General features: G+C 38.3%; 1 pseudogene; it reads left to right on the top strand.

Moving 5' to 3' along the window:
* Positions 1–14,158, top strand: part of LOC116866871 — a 69,436-nt pseudogene that overhangs the window by 4,382 nt on the left and 50,896 nt on the right.

The following is a 14,158-nucleotide window of genomic DNA, read 5'->3' as shown; positions in this document are numbered from 1 at the left end:
ATGATATAGGCATATCTGGGAATAGTTTTCTTTCTTTTTTTCTTTCTTTCTTTTTTTTTTTAAAGATTTATTTATTTATTTATTTGACAGACAGAGATCACAACTAGGCAGAGAGAGAGAAAGGAAGAGCAGGCTCCCCGCTGAGCAGAGAGCCCGATGTGGGGCTCGATCCCAGGACCCTGGGATCATGACCGGAGCCGAAGGCAGAGGCCTTAACCCACTGAGCCACCCAAGCTCAATAAGTTATTTCTTATATAATTCTTTTATTGCCTGTTGACAGCAAACTGGACATATTTGACACTAGATTCTTTATAGTCTCCTCAATGATAGCCTATTACAATGGCAAAGATACAGATTTGGGAATTAGATGAATTGGATTTGATTCCCTGCTTTGTGTGTATTAATTGTGTATTGAGGACAAGATATTAAACTCTTATGAACCTCATTTTAAAAATGAGCAAAAGAAAGGTGCCTGGCTGACTTAGTAGGTAAAACATGTGACTCTTGATCTTGGGGTTGTGAATTTGAACCCCACGTTGGACATAGAGATTACTTTAAAAAAAAAGGGCAGGAGAAAACTTAGGTTTTAGCTGATTGTGATGAAAAAATATAACAACATATGTAAAATGTCTGATACAGGATACATGTATCAATAAGTAGGAATTCCTTCCCATGAATTATCTGAAAAATATATGAAGTTAAATTATAAAAAAGGAGTGTAGATGTAGCATGTGTTTTAGTTATTAATTTTATTATTTTAATTATTGTTATTTATTTTATGATTCTACTAGGAATTATTTAACTGGTTCTTTCATTATACAGGCATTAATGTTTACTGATAACAAAATTAGAAAAATAGGAGGTACCTGGAGGGGTACCTGGGTAGCTCAGTTAGTTAAGCGTCTGACTAGTTCTACTCAGGTCATGATCTTGGGGTCATGGGATCGAGCTCCATGTCAGGCTCCATGCTGGACCTGGAGTCTGGTTGGGATTCTCTCTCTCCCTTTCCCTCTGTCCCTCACTGCTGCTCACATGCATGCTTTCTTTCTAAATAAATAAATAAAATCTTAAAAAAAAAAGAGAGAAAAGAAAAATACCATGGAATTTTTGAATTTATAGTAGAAAAGGTGTGTGTGGGGGGTTCGTGATTTCATGATAACAAACACCACGATACTAGCCTGTAAGATTATATATTTCACATGTCCATTTGCAATTGTAAGAAAAAGGTATTTTCCCGTGTCATTCTCCCCATGTGACGTGGCAAGGGAGGGAGAAGTCTCGTAGTTTGCTTAGTGTGGTCAGAAAGTGTCAAAGATCCCATTAGCTCAAAGTGAAAGGAAGATGATCTTAACACTGTCCAAAGCTCTTTCCCTACTCTTACCCAAATCTTAGAGCATTGAAGGAATCGTGGAAGGGGTAGAAGGGATAGAATGGCACTGAGAACTTTGGCCTGCAGTATCTTCTTCCTAACCCTCAAGCTGAGTGCTGAAACATCTACTTAAAAAAATAAAAAAGTAAGACTATGTGTATAGCACAGATATTGCTTCACTCTCCTGCCAGCAAATTTGGGAGTGGGGTTGGTCAGCAGGCCCTGGCATGATCTACTGTGTCTGTGACTTTTCTACCCTATGCCCTAGAAAGGAGGGAGTCAGGGGAGGACTGGGCTGTGGACACAGGGAGCATATTGGTCTGATGGTTCTACAACAGTGAGAACCAGGCTTCTTTCTCTCTCTCTGGAACTAACTTTGCTACATACACACAAAAAATCTGTTCCTGTTAGGTTTTTCCTTGACTGTTGTGGAACTATAAGTATGGCTCCTGTGGCAAAGGGGTAATTCTTCTGGGTTGAGGACAGCTAGCTTATCTATTGTTCTTGGCGTATGTCTGGACCCTTCTAGACAAGAGGGACAGAACAAAAGTGAATGTTCAGAAAAAATCTTGGCCTTTCAAAACAAGAAGGAAAAATTAAAACCTCATTCTTTTAAAGCTTAATTTATCTATCTAACAAATATTTAGAATTTCAGTTTAGAGAAATCAGCATGATCCTGAGGTATAGTGTTACCTACCATCATCTACAAATTATATAGAATATTGAAAAAGTATTTATAATGGTTTGCATGGTCCTTAGGTAGAGACGATCTCTATTGAAGTTCTGCTTCTACTAGGAAGGGTTCTTGTGTGGCTGAGGGAAATATTCAGGACTGGGTGAAGTATGCTTGCATTTGCAATCACTTTGAACATTGGATTTGGAGCAAAGTAATGTGTTTTATGATATTGAAGCAAAGTACCATCACTTGGAAATTTTTAATAATTGTTTCATTTAGGATCTCTAAATAGTAATTTATTTGACAAAGGAAGGTGATCAATCATTGATGCATGTTTTCCAATCCCCTAGAACAGTGTCTATTATATCATAAATATTTTTTGTTGTTTTTTTTTTTTTGTAAAATCTGACATTCATTAAGAAGCTTTAAAGGGAAATAAAGTGATCTCCCATTTCACACTTGTAGTGACTTGGATAAGAATGAGGATAAATGAAGATATCAGGCAGGGACTATGAACTTAGGGACTTAGACACACACACCTCTTTTTTATCAAGTTATGTACCCAGTTACATTATTTAACATAAACTGTCTTATTCCTCTTCCTCTGTATCAGTTTTATACCTGGCCTAAAATAAATGAACATATGCAGAATTATGTGTATATATATTTGTCTTTCTCTTTCAATGACTCTGATGAGTCTTTCCATGGTTGACTTTATGTAAATATATTAAATTTTAATAAGAGTTTTTTCCTGAAAAAAGAAAGAAAGCATAAGGAGAAAATGGACCGGACTAGTACAAGTACAGTTTGCTTACAAAGGCAAGTGTGAATTTGCAGTTTAGGATAAATGATCTCCTCACCGGCTAAGACCACATCACACAACAGCTAAAGAAAGAAAATGAAAAGATGAGGAGTTGTGTTTTGTCTCTCCTTTAAGTAAATGAGCAGTCTCCATCAACCAATGGTCTAGATGATTCTCTTGCCAGCAGTTTCATTTTCATGTAGAATAGTAACTGGTTGCCCAAAGGTCTTGAGGTGAAAAGTATGAGCCCTATTTACAATGCTTTCTTTCTCCCGTACCCTTCCCTCTCTCTTCTTCCCTCTGCTTCGGGTCCTATTTCGTAGGGCCTTTACCACTCCTTACCTTTCTTTTGGTGCTCCCTGTTCAGAAGAAAAACTATCTAAAGATAACCTTGTCCACAGTCTTCAACAGGCTTAGCTTTTAAATAATAAGCTATAATAGGAAGATTAGAAATTTCCACTATATTGCAGAAACCTACCCAGAGCAAACAGAATGTTGACCTGAAATATTGTAAGGAAGGCAGTTCAATACCATTGCTGTATGTTCAGTGCCTAGCGTGGAGTTTGGTGGCTGAGAGGTGTGGAAGTATGTCTGTTGAATGAATGAACACATGCATACGTGAATACTGCAGAAAGGAAGCCAGGCGTAAGACAACAGGTGCCATTTGTTCCACATGACAAATAAGAATCAAAAGGTATTAATGTAGGTGCAAAAATCACCTGTGGTCATAAACAGGATTCTGACATTATTTTTGAATTCTGAGTATAAGATTTTATTTCCAAAATGAAATACCAAAATCATTTACCAAGCGATAGAGATATAACAGTCTCTCAGTCACTCACTTGCAAAGGAAATTTTCAATACAAATAAAGTCATACATATTTATACTAGGGTAATTCAAAATAACTTCCTCACATAAGCACTGCTACGTTCAAATAAAATCTTGCCAACACTTCTGAGTACATTGCTTTAAGGGAAAAAAAAATGCTCCCTGTAGCGTCCGAACTATTTAAAAATCTTGCCAGCTTCTTCAACATACATCAGTTATCTCTCTTTAAATCACTGACAAGAATTTAAAAACTGCTTCATCAGAACAACTGTTACCCTTTCTCATACTCTAGTTAGAACCTGATCTTCTAAAAAGGACCATATTTACAGCTTCTTTTGAAATTTTGAAACCATTTGGCTGATATGTTTTTGCTACATTTTCTTTTCTTGATTTAATTACTGGGGACATTTGCATGAAAACAGGAGGACAGAGACATAAGATTTTTGTCTTATGAGTTCATCTGTTTCTGATGCTTATTCCCCACCTGAGATGAGTCTTTGTTTTATTCTAATTGGGAAGCCAGGAGCTGGATTGGAAATGAAGTTGTTGGAGGTGAAATAAAGTTCAGAAATAGGGACACAGGAGGCTAAGGGACTGGTGGAGGATATGATAAGGGATTTTCTCCTAGGTTACTTATTTACAAGTAGTCATTATGTCCGTGACACATGGTGTTTTATTGAAAAGGTTAGAAACCAGGGAACTCTACAGAACTGATTGGTGCTTCTCTAAGGATACCACACTCAGGCAGTCACTACTCAGTTGTAGGTGTTGACATGCATCAGAGAAAACAGTGAAGGCTCTGAGCCTCGGTCCCACAGGAACTCTAGAGTGGCCACCAGAAGTGGGGAAGGAGATAAAGCCAAATGCCCCACTAATTCTGACCGCCTTGCAAATGCTTGTGGTTTTTCACAGGAGAATCAGAGAAGACTATCGGGATGAATTCTGAGCATCTTCAGCTGGATTTTCATGGGTATGTAGAAATACACGTGGTCAGAGTTGAAGTCATAATCTTCTAACTTGTCACGTTCTGCCATGTTCTACAGCTTGCTGAAGGGCACAACTGTCCATCCAGTCTTCCAAGCCCAGATTCTGAAGTGACTTTTGACTTCTCTCTTTTTAAAATAATCCATACGTCATCACCCAGCAAATGTTACTAATCCTTACCTCCTCGAATTTCTCAGATGTGCTCACATTGCCCAAATCCTCCATACCGACATCCCTGCCCTATCTCAGGTACTCATCATCTCTTTCCTGGAAGGCTGTGCCCACCTCCCCACTCGCTTTCCTGTTCCCTGTCTTTTCTCCCTCATGTCCATTCTCCACACCATGACCAGAGTTAACGAGTGATGGGGAACATATCCGACAGTGGCGCTGCTGAGCCTAAAACCCGTCAGCTGTTTCCACATGACATCCCTGTGGTGCTTCACAAACTCACCTAATCCCAAAGATGGAGCCCTGAGGATGGCTGTTTTCATATTTATCCTTATTAATTAGTACTTATATTTAGCAATTTAAGCTTTGCTTCTCTTTCACAGCTTTGGGTAAAACTGAGACTCCAAGTCGGCAGGCCACGTTAGTCCTGCCTGCTCCCCCGGTTTGAATACTGCCATGTGAGAGGCGCAGGGCCAGGGCCGTAAATCACGGGTTCTTTAGCCAAGCACACGAGGCCCTCAGAGGTGGAACGTGTCCTCTTCTTCACTTTCCTCTCCTGCCAATCTTAATGGCACATTACACTTTCATACTATAGTTTGTATTTTCCCGTAAAGAAACCTGTATCATTCCCAATGTTAGGGATGTTGCCTATGCTATTGACTGGGAATATTCTCTCCTATCCCTTCATTTGGCTGACTTCTGTGTTCATTCATTAACTCAGCTCACATGTCCTCTCCTCCTGGAAGTCTGAGGTTGGCTCCCCTGTGTCCTCATGGCACTTGACTCCCTGCACGGCTCTCCTTCCTTTATATGTCTACTCTCAACACAGTAGAGAGTCCCAGGAAGCCAGGGACACTGTCATTTTCATCTTTATGCCCTATTATGGGCTGATTGTTGTATCTCCCAGAATTCATTTATTGACGGCCTAACTCCCAATGTGTTGGTGCGTGGAGGTAGGACATTTGGGAGGTAATTAGGTTGAGATGAGTTCACAAGGGCAGGGTGCCCACAGTGGGATTAGTGCCCTTGTAAGCAGAAGAACACTGAGAACTCGCTCTCCTTCTGCACATGCATGAAGGGAAGGGCACATGAGCCCCCAGCAAGTGGTGGCCATTTATAAGCTAGGAAGCCAGTTCTTGCCAGGAAGTGAATTCCCTGACACCTTGGCCTTAGAATTCCCAGGTGTCAGAGTTCTAAGAATTAAATGTCTATTGTTTAAGCCACGCGGTCTATGGTATTTTGTTGTAGCAGCCTGAGCTAAGACATAGCCTCAACTCCAAGTATCTGGCACACGGTGGACACTTAAAAATACATTTTGAAGTGAACGTGAATGTCATGGTACAAGTTAATTTCCACCACTCAACAAAGAACTCCAGGAACACACGTGTTCTACAGACAATGCATTTAGCCGCGAGAACACTCTAGCCTTCCTGCACTTCATATTAATAGGGGACCCAAAAGTTGGAAAGGTCTCATAGTAGTTTTGAATAACTTATATTTAGTTTAGACATGCATTTGCAAAAGTATTCAAATAAAAATAACTTTCACATGTAAAACATTTTCAAATTTCAAAGCTTTTACATATGTATTATCTTCACTTGATCCTTACAATAAACTTTCAAGGTTGGCAGATATTATTATGCCCAATTTGGAAAAGCAGGAAATTAAGATTTTGATGGAGTAAGACAAAATAATCAAACCCATTTTGGAAGTCCCAAGTATGTTTCAGATATGGAAGCATCTTTGTGAAACTGGCAAAGAGCAAATTTTAGTATTCTTCTGTGACAGATGAGGAAACAGGGTGTTGAGAGGACTGGCTCAGAGTCACAAGGGGCCACCGTTAAAGGCAAATTGAACTCTATCCTGTGACTCAGATTAGTCCTGATGCATAAATGTACATTTATGTGTACATGTTAGAAAGGGAGTCTTGTTTTTAAGAAAGCATCCTGAAGAAATTTTTTCTTTTCTCGTCCATAACTGGTTTGTTACTTGTCTTCAGTACATAAAGACACCAAATAAGAAACAGAGTTTTTCAAGAGAGTAGTTTGGGAGCAAAATTGGAAAACTATTTTGGTTTATTTGAGATGGAAGAGTAGGGGCAGCAGGGATCATATTGAGTCTAAACATTTAAAAATAATTTCTTCCTTTTGTCATAAAGTCATAAAATACTTAGTTTTAACTAAACATAATGAGACCATCTCAATATATCTTACCTGTAAGTTTCTAGGATTTTTTTTTTTCTAATAAATGTGAAGCCCAAGAAAAGGTATATTTATTATACTTCTGTTGTTGAATGAAAATGCTACTTCCAGCAAGGGACTTTTACTTCTGTTTACTTAGAATTTTATAAAGCAAATTTGGCAGATACTCTTCTGAGGGGAGAAAGATTTCACATAAGTTAGGATGGTAGATAAAAACATATTATTTATTTGTGCTTTTCACTCTTGAGAGGCCAGTAATACAAAATAAATTCTGCATAGCCTATGAAGCAATGACTAAATGCAAAGATATTTGTAATCATCCTCCTACCTACCCTTTGAAATTGGTTAGTTTTACAAAGTATGTCCTTACGTGTAAATATGTTAAAGTTAAAATGTGTCAGTTAATGCATCAGGATTATGAGCTAATTAATAAATTCAAATATGTGACAGGCACTTCATTTCCTAAACTAATGAATTGCTTGACAATTACACACATGTATTACATAGTTATTCATTCAGCAAATGCTTGCCAATTGCCTACTATGTGTTGGTAGGAGAAAAAGGATACAGCAGTGATCAAGACAAACCTGATCTTTGCAGGCTGGTGAGGAAGACAGACTGTGCATGATAAATGCTATTGGGAATATAGATAGCAGACCCATCCAGCCAAATGATAGCTACAAAATAAAGGCAAGAGAAGATCTTCCTAATGCACAAAAGGTCAGGTCTTTGAAATTCATTAACCACCACTGAAATTAGTTTAAATCACCTGTGACATGTTATAACCTTTCCAGGCAGGGCTAAAGGCATGTTGGGACCTCAGAGCAGGCTGGGAGGGAGAGAGGAGAAAGCCTAGAGTCAGTTTCAGAGAGGGAGGCCAGTGTTCCAATGACAATAGCTAGAGGACTTTGATGCATAAAGCTCATGAGAGGTTGACCTAATATCCAGGGCTCATTCTGGTGGGCGGTAGTTCTTCTTGCCAAGTATGAGGCAGTAGCTCTGAATTTCTGGGGGTTCTGTTTCAGTGGAAATAGGACCCCAGTCAGCTGCTGGGTCTCATGGATAGACTCTAGCCACTGACAGGAGGATCCTGGCAAGGACTAGACAGATTATCATGGGAAGAGCCTCAGACTGGGGTTCAGGCCAAGGCACATGTTCCAGGAGAGAACCAAAGTGTGAAATGGGCACCAAAGTGGGTACAGCGAATAATCAGAAGGGACTGGGTGTTGGGGGTGGGGGGCTGCTCCTTCTGTGGCTTTAGGGTGTGTTGGTCCCCCCTAGATGGCAGGTTTGGTCTCTCTTTCCTCAGTGCCCTCTTCCTCCAGCCACCACAGCTCCTTTCTCTCACATCTCTTTGTATTCCAGTACTATCTGTGATGCCCAAATAGTGAATAAGGCCTCTGTGTGCACCAAGAACAGTTCATAGCTTTTGAATGTGGATTTGACTTTTGTTGGGATGATATTATTTTCATTGTCAGTTCATTAGAATATAGGTTGTGCTTGGGTTTTTGCTGTGAAAGGCATGGTGCTTAAAATTTAAACAAATATAAACAAACAAGTTTAGTATTTTGGCTTATTGACTCTAATGGTTAGACTTTTTTTTTTTTTTTTTTTTACCTAGAACAACAAAAAATGATAGCAAAACTATAAAGAAGTCTTTAATCAGTGAATGCATGAATTTTGTTTCCTTAGGCCTTTTTCCTCTTGACTTGTGAGCATATCGGTATATGTTGTTCCTATGTAGTGAATTATGTCTTTAGAAGTGAGCGCAATAGATATAAGCTTATTTGTTTGTGTTTTTGCTCAACTTTATTCTTTTTAAAAATCACATTAAAAGATGGGATTTTATTTTCTGTTTGAATGCAGCTTCACTCTTATGTCTATGTTTCCAGGTGCATTTATATTATATTATATTATATTATATTAATATAGAAATATATATATTAATAAATATATATATATTTAAAAGGTGGAGCTACACAGCACAAACTTTAACTCAATCACTTACCACCTGGCAAGTGATCTTGGCCAAGTCCCTTACTGTCATTGGGCCTTAGTTTCTATATCTAAAAACTTAAGATAATAGCACCAACCTGATGGGAACCATGATGGAAAGCAGATGCGACAGTGGGGATCCAAGTGTGCACTGCTTGTAAAGCTCCAGTGCAGGTGTTTAGAATTTATATTCAGATGCAGGTTATGCTCACATCTTATAAATTAAAATGTGAATGCATTCAAAAGCTCAACCAGTTCCTGAGGCAAAAAATGTGAAATGGCAATGACTAAGAGGGTCAGTGAAACTCTTGGCTTCTAACCAATCCTGTACAAAATCTTTCCTAACCACATATTTTGAAAGATGAGGAAAGATAAAGGAATGAGAAGACTGCCCTTTTTCTCTAAACCTTGAAACATTTTTTTTTTTTCCCCCCGAGAAACTGAGCTATGGAAGCTTGAGGCCTAACTCAGTACGGAAGGTGGTCACTCAAAGAACTGTTTAGAATGTTGTGTTTATGAAAGTGAGGTGCCATGAATATGTACTTGTATCAGACAGAGGTGGACATGATCAGAACAAGCTTGTTCACAGAGGCCTTCTCTCTGCTTGGCCATGAGTCACAAAAATCTGACATCTGGACGCGAAATGCTTCCTTGAACAAAAATTGAAGTGTGTGTGTGTGTGTGTGTGTGTTTAATATGTAAAGGAAGAATGAAATTGAGATACCAAACTCATTGACTCAAGTTTAGGGCCAGATTTTAATAATGCAGCTGTCCAGATGTGAGACACTAATGAGAACATAAGGAATTCCTGGATAGAAAAGGGATGGTTGGCCCAATGGCCTGTCTCCTTCAAGTTTATTGCAACACACCTCTCTGTGTTGTCAGCATATCTTCCAACCCCTTTGCCTACATAAACATGTCCAGCTGTCTCTTAAACTCATTTTTACTTTATGTTTCACTCAATGGAGTTATTTGGTAATTTGCAGTGTTTTCCATATGCTGGTAGATCTTTGAATTATATAATCCTACATTATTACTACTTCTTAATTAATCACATGAAGTATTTCAATAACAAAATATAGCAGATATCATTGGAAATTTGGAAGACATCAAATATACCTATAATAAATTTAGAAAGAAATAACTGTTATTTTGTTAATCTATGTTTTCATCTTTCTCAAAAATGTGAAGAGATAGATGGCTAGTGATTAAGGTGGGTAAACATAAAAACTTTCTTGCACTGTATTAGTTTCATTAAATGTTTTGTAGTAAGAAGAAAATGCTAAGCTCAAGGGATATAATAAGGAAAATGATCTGATGTTTTATTTTGATTGGGTTAAAGCCATATTCCAGATAATATTTTCCTTCCTTGATTATATTAATATTTCAGGCTAACATAAATTTGAGTTGAATTATTTAAAAAATAGAATCAGTTCTCTGAATCAGTATAGAAAAGATTTTCTGTTAAAATCCTTTTTTCCAAAATTTTCCAGATTATTAGGGACCAGGGGACTTGGGCTGAATTCTTAGGTTGACCCTGGGTCCTTCTCATTGGAGAATACACCTAAAAATTTCCTTGAAGGTTTGATGGGAACTCATAGAAGTGTAGAAATGACTAAATGTTCATTAGCTGAACATTTTGCATTTTCATGTTTGAATACCATTATTTTAAAATTATTTCAAATATATGTGTGTTGATTTGATGTGTGTTTCACATCAAATCATATGATTATATGTCAGTTTTAGTCTTTTATTGACAAACACTTAGGGTGACCAACTTGTCCAGGTTCACCTGGCATTTCCTACCTTTAGCCAGAAAGTCCCACTTCCGGTGAAATCCCTCAGTTCCTGGCAAACAGGTACTACACAAACGCATATGGAAAAGAGAATCTGCCTCTAAGATTTGCTTGGCTTCTTGTCTGCATACTCTTCAGACTCTGGGAACTCAAAAAGCAAAGTGTTACATCAGCATTAAAGATTTTACTTTCTTGTTATAACAGCCCAAGTTAGGGTGTCAGCGCCTTGGTGACTAGGGTGAAAGATGATCCATGTGATTTTTTTCTTTTGTTTCTAAGCTCAGATGAGCGATGTTTTATCTAAAGAGAGAGAGAGCTGGAAAATGTTTAAAAAATCAAACCTATTTTCTTCCAAACGTTTCTCCCTCAAGTCCCTTGCTCTCTAGACATGCTCTAAGATACATTTTAAATCTAGCACCTTGAACGACCTCCAAAATCTCTGAAGCCTAAGTTCTATCTTATTGCCCAGATTATAGTTGAAAAAAAATCATCTACATTGGGTGACTTTCATCTTATGTGCCTCGTAACTGGAGGGATTTTGCAAGTATTTTGCTACTTTTTAAATTTGTGGACAGTGACTTCTGAACTTTTTCAGGAAGGAGGTCTTAATAAAAAGCATGCCTGAATCCACTTCTTAATGATTTTTAGGTTCAGTGAAACCGTTTACAGGATTCCTCTTTCTAACAACTGCTCTGCCAAGCATTGTATAAAATAGCATTCTTCATGGTTAGATGATCCCAAGGAAGGTGACCAAAAGATTTTAAATACAGAGGAACAGAACCAGCCACTCAATCAGAATTTGTACTTGTTTCATATGTGTACTGTGTCTCTGGAGTAGCACCCTGTTTGGTGCACGTGTGTGTAAACACGTAGCATTTAGCTGCAGAACGTGTCACAGATTTCTTTCCTGGTCACCATGCTGCATGACTGATCCATTTCATATGATGTGTTTAGTATGGTTCATTGCCCACTGGTCTTATTATTTAACAATTTGCATTAAATTGAATTTTCTATTTACAGGTATAAATGGAAATTTTGGCTTCTGAGAATTTATTATTTACTGGCTAGAATGCTCTTGGTTGAATTAGCTCTGCCGATATTGGATTGTGTATACCTGGAATAAAGTTTGGGATATTTAATTAGAATATCATCATCGTGAAAGATCTTGTTATTTTTATGGCTAAGCTTGAGCTACTGAGGCCAGATCAGTATCATTAGTCTAGGAGACATTTACCATAATTCTCTAGAGGTTTTTAAAAAACCATGCATGTTTCTTGATGGATCAGAAGAAGTTAAATTAGTGGTAATGTGTATAAATTACTCAAAGGTTCAAAAAGCTTGAAACCTTCATCATCTAATATAACATTTTGTTGATAACTGGAAATCTCTCATTTTAAACTCTTGGTTTCCCACAGATGCAAGGAGCTAATACTTATTGACGGCCTACTGTTTGCTGGCTCAGGCTACATCCTTTATCTATTTTGTTTCATTAAATCCTCAAAGTATCTTGTGAGGTGAGCATTACATTTATTACCGTTTTATAGGAAATGGATGCTTAAGAAAGATCACAAAGTTGCCTGCACACCTGCCCAGTGAAACAGTAGAGTCGCTCGGAGCCATGGCTGTGTGCAACTCTTCCAAGTCCAAAGTGATCTCCATCTCTCCTTGTTCTCTGGCCTCTTTTCCCATGCCCCGCTCCCATTCAACCTGTTAGTGTTACAGAAGATGCTAACACCATTCCCTGTTTTGGGCTGTGGATATGTGGTTCCATTCTTATCTTCTGTGCCTGACACACTCTTAGTTTGTTTTCAGCTCCAGCCGTGGAATGGTAGTCCACGGTCACTATCCATACTGGATCTAGGGGAAGTCTGGCTAAACTCCTAGGACATTGTGTGTGTGTGTGTGTGTGTGTGTGTGTGTGTGTGTGTGTTAACATTTTTATTTTTAGCTTCTTTCTCTCTAATTTTAAAACAGATTGAGATAGTTGAGCCATTTTAAATCTTTTAATTGGCCCATTTTAAGCCTACAGTTCAGTGCTTTTTAGCATAGCCATGGATATGTGCAACCATCACCAGAGTCAATTTTTTTTTAAAGATTTTATATATTTATTTGACAGAGAAAGACACAGTGAGAGAGGGAACACAAGCAGGGGGAGTGGGAGAGGGAGAAGCAGGCTTCCTGCCAAGCAGGGAACCCGATGTGGGACTCGATTCCAGGACCCTGGGATCATGACCTGAGCCGAAGGCAGACACTGAACAACTGAGCCACCCAGGTGCCCCACCAGAGTCAATTTTATTTTTTTATTTTTAAGATTCTCTCTTTTTATTTGAGAGAGAGAGACAGCATGAGCAGGGTGAAAGGGACAGGGAGAGAGAGAGAAGCCAACTCCCCACCGAGCAGGGAACCTAATGTGGGGCTCAATCCTGGGACTCCGGGATCATGATCTGAGCAGAAGGCAGATGCTTAACTGATTGAGCCACTCAGACACCCCCCAGAGTCAATTTTAGAATATTTTTGTCTCCACAAAGAGAAACATTACACCCTTAGGTCTCACTGCCGCCCCATCTCCCTAGCCTTAACCGATCACTAATCTTTCTGTTTTCAGACATTTGCCTCCTGCAGACATTTTATATAATTTTGGAATTATATAATTTATATAATTATGGAATCACATAATGCATGCATGGTCTTGTGTAACTGGCTCCTTTCACTTAATATAATGTTTCAAAGTTCATACATATTGTAGCATTCATCAATACTTTATTCCTTACCATGATCGAATAATACTCCGTTATGTGGATATACCACCTTTTATTTGTCCAATTGGGTTGTTTCCACGTTTTGGTGATTGTGAATGGTGCTGCTGTGAACTTTTATGTACTATCATCTGTTTGAATATCTGCTTTCAATTCTTTGGAGTATATATCTAGGAGTGAAATTGCTGGGTCTTAAGTCTGCGTTATACTTTTTGTAGAACCCCTAAACTGTTTTCCATGGCAGCTGTAGAATTTTATATTCCCATGAACAATGTATGATGGTTCAAATTTCTCCACATCCTTGTGGAAATAACACTTGTTATTTTCTGTTGTTTTGCTTGTTGTTGTTGTTAGTGTTGTTGATTTTATTTTTGGGGGGGTTGTAGCCATTTGGGTATTAAGTGGCTTCACAGATTTTTAAGATCTTCTAAAGACTTTTCAAGCAAGCTTTATTCTATTCTCTTTTGTGCTCTCAAGAATGATTTATAATTCCTTTAAATTTATTTATTTATTATTATTATAATCTCTCTCTCTTTCTCTACCTTCTTATCCCCTTCTTGAAACCAGAATGGACAGTCTTGT

Source organism: Lontra canadensis, unplaced genomic scaffold (genome assembly GCF_010015895.1).
Source record: "Lontra canadensis isolate GAN:19392208 unplaced genomic scaffold, GSC_riverotter_1.0 scaffold11, whole genome shotgun sequence".
Classification (NCBI taxonomy): Eukaryota; Metazoa; Chordata; class Mammalia; order Carnivora; family Mustelidae; genus Lontra; species Lontra canadensis.
Note: the sequence above shows the minus strand (reverse complement) of the source record. Positions and strands in the feature narration are given on the sequence as shown.